The sequence below is a fragment of the Emys orbicularis genome, chromosome 2, assembly GCF_028017835.1.
Source record: "Emys orbicularis isolate rEmyOrb1 chromosome 2, rEmyOrb1.hap1, whole genome shotgun sequence".
NCBI lineage: Eukaryota > Metazoa > Chordata > Testudines > Emydidae > Emys > Emys orbicularis.
In genome coordinates, this window is record NC_088684.1 from 10940984 (window position 1) to 10954494 (window position 13511).

General features: G+C 37.8%; 1 protein-coding gene across 1 annotated transcript in view; it reads left to right on the forward strand.

Moving 5' to 3' along the window:
- TRAPPC9 (trafficking protein particle complex subunit 9) overlaps window positions 1-13511 on the forward strand; it is an 839327-nt gene that overhangs the window by 436959 nt on the left and 388857 nt on the right. The window lies entirely within an intron of this gene.

Below are 13511 nucleotides of genomic sequence, written 5' to 3' on the forward strand. Positions count from 1 at the left end.
CAAAGAAGATACCAATGTGAAATTTCTAAAGATAGCTACAGCATTCGACCCAAGATTTAAGAATCTGAAGTGCCTTCCAAAATTTGAGAGGGATGAGGTGTGGAGCATGCTTTCAGAAGTCTTAAAAGAGCAACACTCGGATATGGAAACTACAGAACCCTAACCATCAAAAAAGAAAATCAACCTTCTGCAGGTGGCATCTGATTCAGATTATGAATATGAACATGCGTCGGTCCGCACTGCTTTGGATCGTTATTGAGCAGAACCCATCATCAGCATGGACGCATGTCCTCTGGAATGGTGGTTGAAGCATCAAGGAACGTAATCTTTTGTGCATCTGGCATGTAAATATCTTGCGGCACCGGTTACAACAGTGCTATGCAAACGCCTGTTCTCACTTTCAGGTGACATTGTAAACAAGAAGCAGGCAACATTAGCTTCTGCAAATGTAAACAAACCTGTTTGAGCGATTGGCTGAACAAGAAGTAGGACTGATTGGACTTGTAGGCTCTAAAGATTGACATTGTAGAAAATGTAGAAAACATCCAATAATATTTAAATAAATGGTATTCTATTATTGTTTAACAGCGCGATTAATTTTTTTAATCACTTGCCAGCCCTAATATCTACATGTAAATATTGTTTTTCTGCATAGTTAATGTTGGTTTTAAGTATAGGAATTTTAGTTAGAGTAGTTGCATTGTTCAGGTAACTTTCAAGTATATATTTTTCTTGTTACCTAGTACTGATCTTCAGTCTTCATGGCTGACCAGAAGTCACACAGTTTCAAATATTCTCTTTCATGTGACATGACCACACAGAATATTCATTTTGTTTAGGTGATGGGACATATTTCGAACACATGCTCAATTTATTTGTTTTCACAGCAAACTAAATAATCTAGATGGGGTAGGTTAAAATTATTTTTATTAGATAAATCAATGAGACCAGCCTCAAATACTGGTGTACTGCAGATTAAGCTCTCTCAGAAAAGTCCTTCTCTAGTTCTGGTGCCTATAAATTGGTCCCTTCCATCCCTGTGTGGTAAAGGCTCAGGTGCAGAAATCATTGGATGGGGATAAGTCCCATCATCATTTCCATGAAGAACGTAAAGGGAGGTCACCTCCTTAGGCACTCCCCAAAAAGAGGAAAATTAAATCTCTTCAGAGACTGGATGAAAAAGGTATTCAAGGTATAAATGTAAGATCTCTGACACCATTAAACAGACTTTATCATTACTGACAGCCTTGGTACTCTACAACATGGCACTGGTCTGGATGGCTTCAATATTGGCTCGGCTAGCACTGACTTTTACAGCACTGAAAAACTTAATAATCTTAGATTTTCCTGAGTCCCCATGACTAGAACAGACACAGAGAATTCCATTATTAGTACCAAGCAGTTCTTTACTCAGGGACACGGGTACTGTCCTTCCTGGAACAACTTTAAAATCTGCTCTCTCTGTCTGGGAAGAATATTCTTTCTCATCCTCTTTAGTGGATAGTATTGGGGTTCTCCATCTTACTTTCCAGCATATTTTTCTACAGGTCCATATATTAGGACCCCAGCCTTATTATAGTAGCGATAGAGAACACAGAGGGACTCATCCATCCTGGTGTCCACCACCTCGGCCTAATGCACATTTTTCATATAGAGAACACTCATGGCCATATTGGGCTTTTCAATATCTGAGAAGTCTGGTGTAGTCTACAGTCTACCAGGACATAGAACAGTAACCTCGTACCTTTCCAGCACAGCAGCAACTTCACTCATCTGAGAAAGAGCAAACTCATCACACTGATCTTTCTACATCAGCATTATCAAAGCTGTAACTCCAGCAGCAGCAGCACCTCCTGATGATTATAAAGCATTTTAAGAGCTTCTAAAAAGACTGGTTGAAATGCTGAAAATTCCAGTAGAGGTGGTGAGCAAAAAATATTACAAATTATTGGAAATTTTACACACCTTATTGCCAGAGTGGCAATACCAGTTCACGAAGGCCTTCTAGAGCTGACTCAACTGCTGTGGGAACTTCTATTGCAATCCCTGTGACATAAAATTAGACAAAATATAACCAGTCCAGGCCTTGGGATCTGAGTATTTTGTGTATAGCCAACACCCTTTTCTCTTGTCATTGTGGTGGTGTGTCCAAGAATGTATTAATTAACACAGTTATAAGTATACTCTGAAAGAAAAGGACCAAAGAAATTAGACTTACTGGGTAGAAAAAATATTGCTCTGCAAGTTTACAAATGAGAATCTTGAATTATCAAACTTTCTTTTCAAAAGATAACAACCAATGTTGGCATAGAGTTGCCAAATTTTTTGATAGGGTCCCACAAGCATTGAATAAGGAGCTGCAGTTGTTAATCAATGAAGGACAACTAATCCCAAGAACAGTTCTTTAAGCCACTATAGATGTATCAGACACCATGGCATGTTCAGTGGTGACTGTCATACCAATGAGATGTTTATCATGGCTTCAATCATCTGGTATTTCATGAGAGGTACAAAATACTGTAGAGGACTTACTCTTTGAAGGAACCAAACCTTTTGGTTCAAAAAACAGATGACAGCTTGCACACCCTAAAAGATTTTTGTTAAACTTTAAGATCATTGGTTGTCTCTTCCGTGCAGCTAAAGAGAAGACAATACTAACAACCTCAAGCAAGGCAACATTCTCAGCCTTTTGCATACTCATACCAAAGGCCTACAGAATATCTATGAAAGAAGCAACATTTTCATAAGAGACGTCCACCTGCTTCTTCTGCGTCCACTTCTTCATGATTGTTTCTGACCAACAAAAAACAAATTTTGATGGTGCTGTTGAGAGCTTCTGAGAACCAATCTTTATTCATCTTTTTGCTTTGCTGACTCCTTTTGGAAACAGACTTGCTTATTTTGGGGAAACCTGGAACAAACTTTTAGCAGACCAATTGGTCCCCAGTATTATCTGAACTGGGTATTTTGTTCAGTTCTAGATTATCCCTGTCCCTTGTCGCCAGAGACCTCTCTCATGAGAGGATGCTACAACAAAAATTCAATCCATATTGCTTCTTGGAGCCATGGATTAGGTTCCTCTGCAATACATGGGAAAGGATTTTTATTTTAATTTCCATGGTCTATAGGACTGATGTATACATACCCTCCAATTCCCTAAATACCAAGAATTTTAAGAAAGATGAAACTGGGCTGCGGAGATAATTGCTTCAGCTTGGGCCTGACAATTTTGGTTTCCAGACCTCTTAACACTGTCAATTTGACCCCCAATATTTTAATCTCTAATTCTGCATCTGATTTCTCAAAATGAAGTGAGGATCCTTCCTCCAGGCTATCTGTCATCCCAGAATTTTACAGTGACTGTATGGATATGGAAAGGACTTGCTCTAGGGTCATCCAAAACATTTTGTTAGCAGAAAAGATTCAGTGAGATCTGCTTATAATGCTAAATAAAAGAGATTTTTGGTCTGGGCTGAAGACCATATCTCACCATTTTGAGCAGACATTCATTTTATTTCAGATTACCTACTCTCCCTGCAGTCAACAGCTTTCTCAGTTAGTTCTGTGATGGTTCACCTGATAGCTATGTCTGTTTTCCATCCACATATTGAGAATTATACTGAATGTTCAGACGCTACAGTGGGTAGGTGTTCAATGGGTTTAACACAAGTGTTCCTTCCAATTAAACGGTCTGTGCTGTGAGCTAGGGATGTGATTCCCCTGCTCACAAACACGTGTTCACACTAATTCAGGATAGCACAAAGATAAATAGTCTAGCTATGGTAGCACAGATAGCAGCAATGGAGTCATGGATTACCTGTGCCGAGTACAAACCTGCCTGAAATGGCAGGTAGGTACTCGGCATGGATAACCCATGCTTCCAATGCTGCTACCCATGTTGCTGTGGCTACATTGCTATTTATACCAATGCTAGCTCGATGAGAGCTAGCACAAGTATGCGTTCACGAGCATGGAGATCACACTCCTGTATAGTGTAGATATAGCCTTAGAGAACCTCATCCCTCGTGGTATTTGTATGTAGTATTAGTGAGTTACATGGTTCCGTCCTGTGAACCATTAGCAACAGGTTCACGTCAACATCCTTCCATGAGAACCTCATTTCTAGTGGCCATTGCATTAGTGCAGAGAGTGGGAGAGCATCAACCCTTAACTGCAGGCCCATGAGACACTGATTTTCATAGAGATAAAATCTCTTAGGACTCAACCTAGTTTATTCCAAAAGTTCTTTCAGATTTTCATAATAGACTGTTAATTTACCTATTTTCATTTAAAAATCTCATGCTCGTAGCATGTAAAAGAAATCACACCCCTTAGATGTATTAAGATCCTTTTCCTTTAATTAACATACAGCTAAACTATTTAGAATCTTATCTAGTCTACTTATAGGCTAAAATACTGAGAGGGTAAATGGGAAGACTATTTCTTCCTAAAGAATAGCTAAATCGATCTCTGATTGTATCAGACATTATCTGGTTGCTAAACGAGATCTTCCTGTTCAGATCAAGGCCGACACTACTAGAGCTCATGCTGCTTGGGCAACTTCTTTTAGAAATGTTCTAATTCCTGAAATACATATAGCAGCCATTTGGCGCTCAATTCATACTTTTACAGAGCATTATGCCATAGGGGAGGCTGCCAAAGCAGATGCTAGCTTTGGCAAAGTAGTTATTTAATCATTATTTTCTTGGGATTCCAATATCCCACCTCCGTTGAGGTCACTGCTTGGGATTCATCGGGAGTGTAATACACATAGATAATTACTTGAAGAAAAAGAGGTTACTTACCTTGCAATATCTGATGTTCTTCAAGATGTGTTGTTTATATGTATTCCACAACCTGCCTTCCTATCATACCATATTGAACTCTATACTCATTGGATGTTTATTTAATGAAGGAGCTGATATTCATTTGGCCCCACTCCACCCTTTTATGCCCTCAGGAGGAAGGGGCACAAGGACAGGTAGGCTACAAGTGTGGACCAGTGGGCACTGCTGATCAAAACATTCCGATCTCTGGCACTGGGGGCACACTCATGCCAGGAGTGCAATACATATAGACAACATATCTCAAAGACCATCAACTGCTGTATGATAAGTAACCTTTTTGTTTTGTACATATATCCTGTGTCATGTGACAGAGAACAATTCAGAAGCATAAAAAGATAAGTTAAAAAATTGGAAATTATATGGTGCAGTTTCTGAAAATGTTCATCAAATGGCTAGCATTGCAATAAGAGAGTTTAAGGTCCTACATATAGAGAATGGGTAAGATAATTGTCTAGGTTCTAGCGAAATAAATCCTGATCTGTCAATAATCCAAATACGGCTTTGACATTGTAGAGATCAGATATTCATCTACATATGTATGCATCTTCACTTAATATAATGCTAACGCTTTTCCAAATTTCCTAATTAAGTGAATGAGCTTTGATTATTAGCTTCTCATTCCCCACACTGGAGAATGTTTGTCTGTGGAGTAGTGGTGTCCTAATACGTAAATTAAATAGCAAAATCTGTATTTCCATAAATAGCTAACAGTTTTCCAGTGTGGCTTTTGTTATGAAAGCATAAGCCATTTAAATGGTCAAGTGAAAAAGGTAGAGGTTGGAGTGAATTTGTTATCCCTCCTCATTTGCTATTTAGGGCTTCTGTGTCTGGGTTGAGGAACCTTTAGACACAACAATTGCAGTATCCATAATTTAATCTGCTTCAAGCTGAGCATTTAAATAGCTAACACACTCTTAATGTGGCAGCATTTTTAGAAATTACATTATATACAGTGGAACTTTCTTAGCTTGAATTTTTATTATCTGAAATTATTTGGATCAGATATGTAGATGCCATTGAATTTGAGACTTCAGCATTATGGGCTAACTTATCTTTCATGTCAATTATTTTAAATAAAATACTTAAGCTATAAGTGCAGTTTGTGAATTTAATTGACCTTTCAAAGATGAATGGAAAAATTATCTTTCCCTCTGCATAGTTCAGATGTTAATGCAGTCCTTTTTTCTTCATGAAATCGGTTGTGGGCTAGAAGGGAGATCATTCCTGTGGGCTGGCTGAGTTATTTAGTTTTACCGTTGCACTTTCATATAAAATATGAAGTATGGATTTTTTTAATAATTAAAATAGAAATCAACATGATGTACATAAATTTAGAATACTAGTCTTAGTAAATATCAATGATTAAATATAAGGGGGGGCCAATTTCTGGGAGCCATTTAATATATCTTTTAAATTTATGTTCAAACATCATTATGTCATTTATGTTGATTTTATAAGCTGTTGAACTTGTGTTAAATTCTATTTGTATTTGCCACATTTTATTATATAAAGAGTTTATATAAAATGTAAAATTAATTAGAAGGTATTTGGATGTCATCTTCTCTTTAAGGCATTTTTTTAATTGCCTTTGTTTTCAGCCATTGCAAAATTTCTGTGCCAGTTAGAAGGGTAGTTTCTAATTTCTACTGACTCTATTTTCACTATTTTTATGGAAAATGACAGATATCATAGGAATGTATACTGCACACTGGGTCTTACAATACTAATATTTTCATTTTACTTCAAATATTTCTTTTTTCAGTAAAAATCTGCCTGTACTGTGCTTTTGGTTCTTGTGGCAGACAGTAATATATCAATAAAGTGGCAATGCGTATATATAGGAAAGTGAAATGTCATGTGTCTTTAACAATGCTGTATCATCATTTTTGTGAGAGGTGGTTTACTGATGTTTAACTACGCTCTACAGGTTTGGAAGGTTTGTTATATTTTCCTTAAGTAACCCTGACAAGTGCCATGGCACAGCACCATGCAGACGTATCCGTGTTGCACATGAGATGACTTTCATTTCTTATTCATTAATTTAATTTATATTTGAGTAATTTGCATGCCTGTAATACTACAGTACTTTATCATCTGAGCAACTGTCACAATAATGTGGACTTATTTCATGACTAAAACCAGTAGCTTCAAAACATGAATGTTTCATTATTCATAAAAACTATTGTCAACTCATTCTTCTCTCCCTCACCAGCAAGGTTATCCTTAGAGAACTAAAAAGGGGGGAAAATCTGTTTCCCATGTGCAGTGTTGGCGATGGATATTGTTTTACATAATGCAGTATTTTTATGCAAATATCTCATGAGTTATTAAAACCCTCTCCTCTCAAAAAGTTGAATTGCTATATTCAAGGTAAAGTAGGTTAAAATGAAATTCTAGTTCCTTTTTTCAAAGCAAGTATACATTTTTTAAAATCCTGGGATTTGGGGGTCTTGTTGACTTCAGATTTCAGTTTTCCCCTGAACTGTGGTTACTGTTAAGGCCATGATTTCCTGTATAGCATAACTAGGTTTGGAAGGATTAAATTTTTATCGTTAAATGTTGGTAAACGTCAATATCGCCGTACACACACACAAACCAATGAAAAAATATTTCCATTGATGAAAGTTGAAATTTAAAGATTGGCAAAGTAAGCAAAATGCTGCTTGTGAACTTGTTAAGAGTTTGACTTAAGGATATTTACTTTGTATATTTTGAAATATAATGTTAATATTTGTTTTAACTGTTATAAAACTTTGCCTAAGGATAACCTTGCAATCCGGGCCTTTGATGCAATAGCTTTTTACAAAAAATGAATAACTGCTGTACACCCATTTTTTTTCTCTTCTTGTTTGTACTTGGGTACTAGCACATCTTTACAAAATGATAACAGATTTTGAAAACAAAGAGGGACAGCAGTGCAGTGACTCTGACAGCAGATAGAAATTATAAATTAAGTAAGGATTCTGAATCTAGAATTAGAGAAGAACCTAGATACGGTAGCATGTGTCTTAGTTTCATTGTATGCAGTGTTATAGCCGTGTCGGTCCCAGGATATTAGAGACACAAGGTGGGTGAGGTAATAACTTTTATTGGACCAACTTCTGTTGTTGAGAGAGACAAGCTTTCGAGCTTACACAGCTCTTCTTCAGGTCTGGGAAATGTACTCCTGGTGTCACAGCTAAATACAAGATGGAACAAATTGGTTAGCATAACTAGTTGACACATGTTTCAAGGGACCATTCTAGGTGAAGTGACTTGTTAGCACCCCTCCAGTCAGAGCAGAGAAAGGAATGAATGGAGAGGAAAAGCAGCTGGGGGTGGGGAAGGTTGTTAGTGGGTTGTAGATTGTTGTAATAAACCATACATCCAGTGTCTCTGTTCAATCCATGTTTTTTAGTGTCTAGCAAAGTTATGATTTTAAGCTTTTGCTAGACACTAAAACCATGGACTGAATAGAGGCAATGGATGTATTGCTTATTCCAACAATCTATAATCCACTAACAACTCCCTCTCCAGCTTCTTTCCTTTCTTCCCCCGCATCCCTTCTTCCCCCTCCAACCCTGATGAGTGGGGGGTTGTTAATGGGACACTTCACCTTGAATGGTCCCTTGAAATATGCATTAACTACTTATGCTAAATAATCTGTTCCATGTTGTATTTAGCTGTGACATCCTGAGTATGTTTCCCAGAACTGAAGAAGAGCTCTGTGTAAGCTCAAAAGTTTGTTTCTCTCACCAGAAGTTGGTCAAGTAAAATAAACTATCTCACCTACCTTGTCTCTCTGTTTCATTGTTTATTTCACAGTGCAAGGATCAAGTTGAAACTAAGTGCAATGCATTCCCCTCCTATATCTCCTGCTTTTTATTTGGAGGCTATCAATTAGTGCATTTTTACAAAATCACTTCAAAACTAGAACATCTTTAAGTTCTTAAAATAATAAGCATAACACAATGCACACTTTTTATCTATAAAATTCAAAACACATTTGTTAAGGCAATGGTACACAGAAGGTGACATACAGCATTTAAAAATCGATGGGTCAAGGCATGTTGCAGTGGAAGTACAGCCTCTGTGTGTGTGTGTGTGTATCTATAGATTTTCTTCATGATGTATGGTAGATGTGGTGTTCGAGGCATTTCCTTTTTATATATTTGATTTTTAGTAGATTAAAGTCTTCCATTTCAGTAAACATCGAGAGTAAATGGTAAAGGAGTTTTAATGATACAATACCAGGAAAGTGACAGAACTTGATATGAATTTTTTTAGTAATAGGAGCACTGAAAGGTTATGTAATGTAAGAATATTTGAAAGATACTTTCCTTTGTCATGGCTTTCTAACATTCTGATTCTTTCCACTTCCTGCACCCCCAGGTACACTCAGTATAGAACTGTACCTGTTGTATTGTTCTGCAGATTACACTATATGATGCTTTACCTCATCCTCACAGTTTATAATGCTTATTCTCAGGATGCTACTATATTGTGCTACCTGTCTCCCTCAATGTGATATCCTTGTCAGTGCAGTATATATCATACACCTAAGCATAGGTGCAAGGATTGGTTAAAATTGATTGAAACAGGACTGGGAGCTTTCACCATAAGAACCAAGGAGGAGGATTAGCAGTCTGGGGTGTGACAGACCCAGACCAGTGGGGTACAGGAGTCTGGTAGAGGGCAAATATACTGGTCACTGGATGAGTAGTTTTCTGTTCCCTGAGTGACCAGAGCAGGGGCTGCACTAGAGTAATCAGGCACCTGCTAGAACCAGTTAAGGCAGGCAGGCTAATTAGGACACATGGAGCCAATTAAGAAGATGCTTCTAGAATCAATTAAGGCAGGCTAATCAGGGCACCTGGGTTTTAAAAAGGAGCTCACTTCAGTTTGTGGTGGGAGTGTGAGGAGCTGGGAACAAGAGGCGCAAGGAGCTGAGAGTGAGACTGCTGGAGGACTGAGGAGCACAAGCGTTATCAGACACCAGGAGGAAGGTCCTGTGGTGAGAATAAGGAAGGTGTTTGGAGGAGGCCATGGGGAAGTAGCCCAGGGAGTTGTAGCTGTCATGCAGCTGTACCAGGAGGCACTATAGACAGCTGCAGTCCACAGGGCCCTGGGCTGGAACCCGGAGTAGAGGGCGGGCCCGGGTTCCCCCCAAACCTCCCAATTGACCTGGACTGTGGGTTCTCCCAGAGGGGAAAGTCTCTGGGCTGTTCCCCAACCCACATGGTGAATCTCTGAGGCAAGAAAATCCGCCAATAAGCGCAGGACCCACCAAGATAGAGGAGGAACTTTGTCACACGGGTCACTACTTACTCAACCAGGTAGAGAAAGGGAAGATCTTCCTCTGCTTTTATTAGACATGGGAGATCTGTGCTCTTTCCCACTCACTCTCTTTAACTATTATATACAAGTTCTACAGTCTTACAAGGGATGAATACCTGATACTGACAAGAAAGACAATGAAATAATAGGATACTTAAATAAAAAGTGGAAGACTAATGAATGGAGCTCAGGGAGGGTCTCATAAATTTGATGTGATTTGTCAGTTTAACATTACCATTTTATGTTTTGTGGAAGGCGTAGCAGATGAATTCCCTGAGGGCCATCACATATTGAGCAAATGTTATCATTAACAGCAATTTATCATTGATAATCATTTCATTGCAAAGCACATGCCCACAAATAACTCAAATCTTTCCTTGTCTCTTTATCATAAATATTTTGGGTACCTTGACATTAAATTAAATGATAATATCTTAATGTTTTGTCATTTAGACTATAATTGAGTTGGTTTGCCCCCCAAAAAGTTTTTGTGTGTGTCTATTGAGCTTCTCTGAATCATGTCTGGAAGTTTAGTACAGCTGTCCTCAACAGGATTAGGCCAAATTAACTCTTTAGCATGAATATATTTCCACAACATATGCATTTTACATGTTCATGAGCTGAGTGATAGTTTTGTATATGTCTAATCTTGAAGTCATCAAAGCATTTGAAGAATGTTTTGGGCTCTTTTTACTGTCTTAATGCAGGAGGATATTTGTGTTTATTTCCTCCAAATTGATTTGATTACTTCAGCTTTTAGGCAAGTTATTTCTGCCTCCCAGTTGAAGGGGAAGGAATTTTCTTAGAAATTGAATTTGATTAACGGTGTGATAAGGCTAAATAAAACATTGATTTACTATAGAAATTTCTCAGTTTTTAAAAAAGTTTTGATGGTCGTTGTGGCTGTGGAGTGTTACAAGTGCTGCAAAGTTGTTAATGCTGCTAGTGCTGCTATTCTTGGGGCTCCGTTGTTAGCTGCACTAGCACAGAGTACAGCTGGCTAATTCAGCAGACCTCAGTGTTGTTCTAAAAAGAGACCACAGGCTTGGTTCAGGGATGAAGGTGCTTGGACAGGTGTATTGTTTACAAAGGACAGCGCTAGTGCCCCATAGGAGTTACAGGTACACTAATACTTGTATGCCTGCAACAAGGTACCAGTTCAATCAGCATAGCAGTATGCTGTCCCCTAGACCAGTACAAAGATGCCTCTCTTATGCCTTCTACTTTTATACATTGATACAAACAAGTTAGGTATTACACTCCAGATGTTGTTAATTAACACCTTATACCTGGGTGTTCTTGTACCATCCTCTCAGGTCAGGAATGTTGACTAATAGTTGGTTGACTCATACCTAGTGTATTGCTGTTCTGCCAAGGCCAGGTCTACTCTGGTTCATAGATTTTGGTTCATACTGTCCGTTATGCCTAGGGCTCCAGCAAGACCTACAGCGGTGACACTCCTATTCAGTGGAAGCCTGCAGGATCAATAACTGTGCCACCATTGGCTCCCTGCCCCACCTATACTCTTTGACTATGGAGGAGAATCATGGAGCATTAACAATTTCTCCTGTAAATTAGCCTTCATTTAGTTTCTAGCTTGATGCTGTTTTCTGGGTCCCTCTTTCCACCTCAAACTTTTATGACTGTAAGTTACTTCCTGTACTTTGAGATGCCCCAAAGCTTTGTCCTACATTTACCAATGGCTAGAAATAAGATTGAATTCGCTGAAATAAATCTTTATTATAGAAAACATTTTCTATTTTGTAGGATTTTTTCAATTAAAAAATTAAGCAAACATCACAAATTCACCTCCCTCTCCAACAAAAATCTGTAAGTTGTTTACTTCAGTTACTTCCATTATTCTACATTTGCTTGTCTTAATACATCCATGAAAAATATTTCCACATTTGAAATTTGCTGAGGTACAGAACAGAAACTAATGTAGTTCCCTCCAACCTTAGGAAATGTACTTGACACTCCTGCTCTTGGGCGAGTTGTATTGCCACAGGAATTATGCTAAAAGCTGGTCTCTTTCATTCTGTCTTGCCTAGGAGCAAAGTCATCAGCAGTCATTAATTTTTTGTTGTTGTCCAAAGTAGTGTATTTTAATTCTTTACGAATTAATTTTTCCATAACAGCCCATTTCAGAAAGTGCTTCTTATTCATGATACTTTGACAGGAAACACATTCTATTGGATCCAGGAAAACCCATTTCACGCTACATTCAGAAAGGTGTAAATTCTTGTTTTTATATAATTGTTGTTTATAGTTTAATATCTGATTGTTTAGCACACACTATACCATAATATTTTAATTTTTCATGCCTCACCATATGCTTGATAAAGTAATTATTTTACTAATTATTTGTTTGTATTACTATTACCATAAGATGTTGCAAATACTGTCTAGTAGTGCCTGAGATGCACTGAGAGATGCTGAAGCTATAGACTTCATGAGTTTTGCTTATAAATGTTTTAATGTACAAAATCTACACGGCTGCGTGGAAATTGGGTTCTTTTGCAGTTATCTCATGTGCATGAGTAAATGTAGGTTTTGCATTTACAAAATTTGTAGGTTTATGTTAGGAAGTTTGTGTGTGTGTATTAAGCTACTTTTGGCATAGTTATATTAAATAGCATTTCCACACTCTGGAGTCTCTTATTCATATTGTAAAGTGACTTGTTGGGGTGCTGGGGTCTTCGTTTGTACATCTATATGCAGGGGCATGTCAGTGTTTAGTGGTAATTTCATAATTTTTTAAGAACCTTTTTTCTATCGGGGCCACTGACCCACAGAAAAAATCAGTCGTGGGCCACACACAGCCCCGTGCGAGGTATGGGGGCGGAGGCTCAGGGCTTCCCCATGGCTCCGGAACGGGGCCAGAAATGAGGGGTTCAAGGTGCAAAGTTCATAAGTATAATTTTTGAAGGAAACAAAAGTTAAAATTAATTTCAGGGACACATTTTGATATTCCTACAATTTTTTTTTTCTTTTTTTGGTTTTCTTTTACATTTACTTTGATGCTGTATGGGGTTGAGTTGCTAAAATGTAATTTATAGTGTTTTCTTACTAGCGTACTCATATTTTAAGCAGGGTGGATTTATTTAAATCAAAGTGATGTAAATCACCGATTTTAATCATAATTTAAATAAGCAACAAGAAACCTTGATTTAAATAATTATTTTTAACTTCTTATTTTTGCATTTGCACATTTTAGTTATTCTCCTAAAGAAAGATTGATTCTCATGGTTGATAACCATTAAAGCATGTTGATTTGCTACTAAATATAGCCTTTACATTAAATTTGGTGCTTCCTTTTGCTAACCAGGAGGATACACTATATCTATA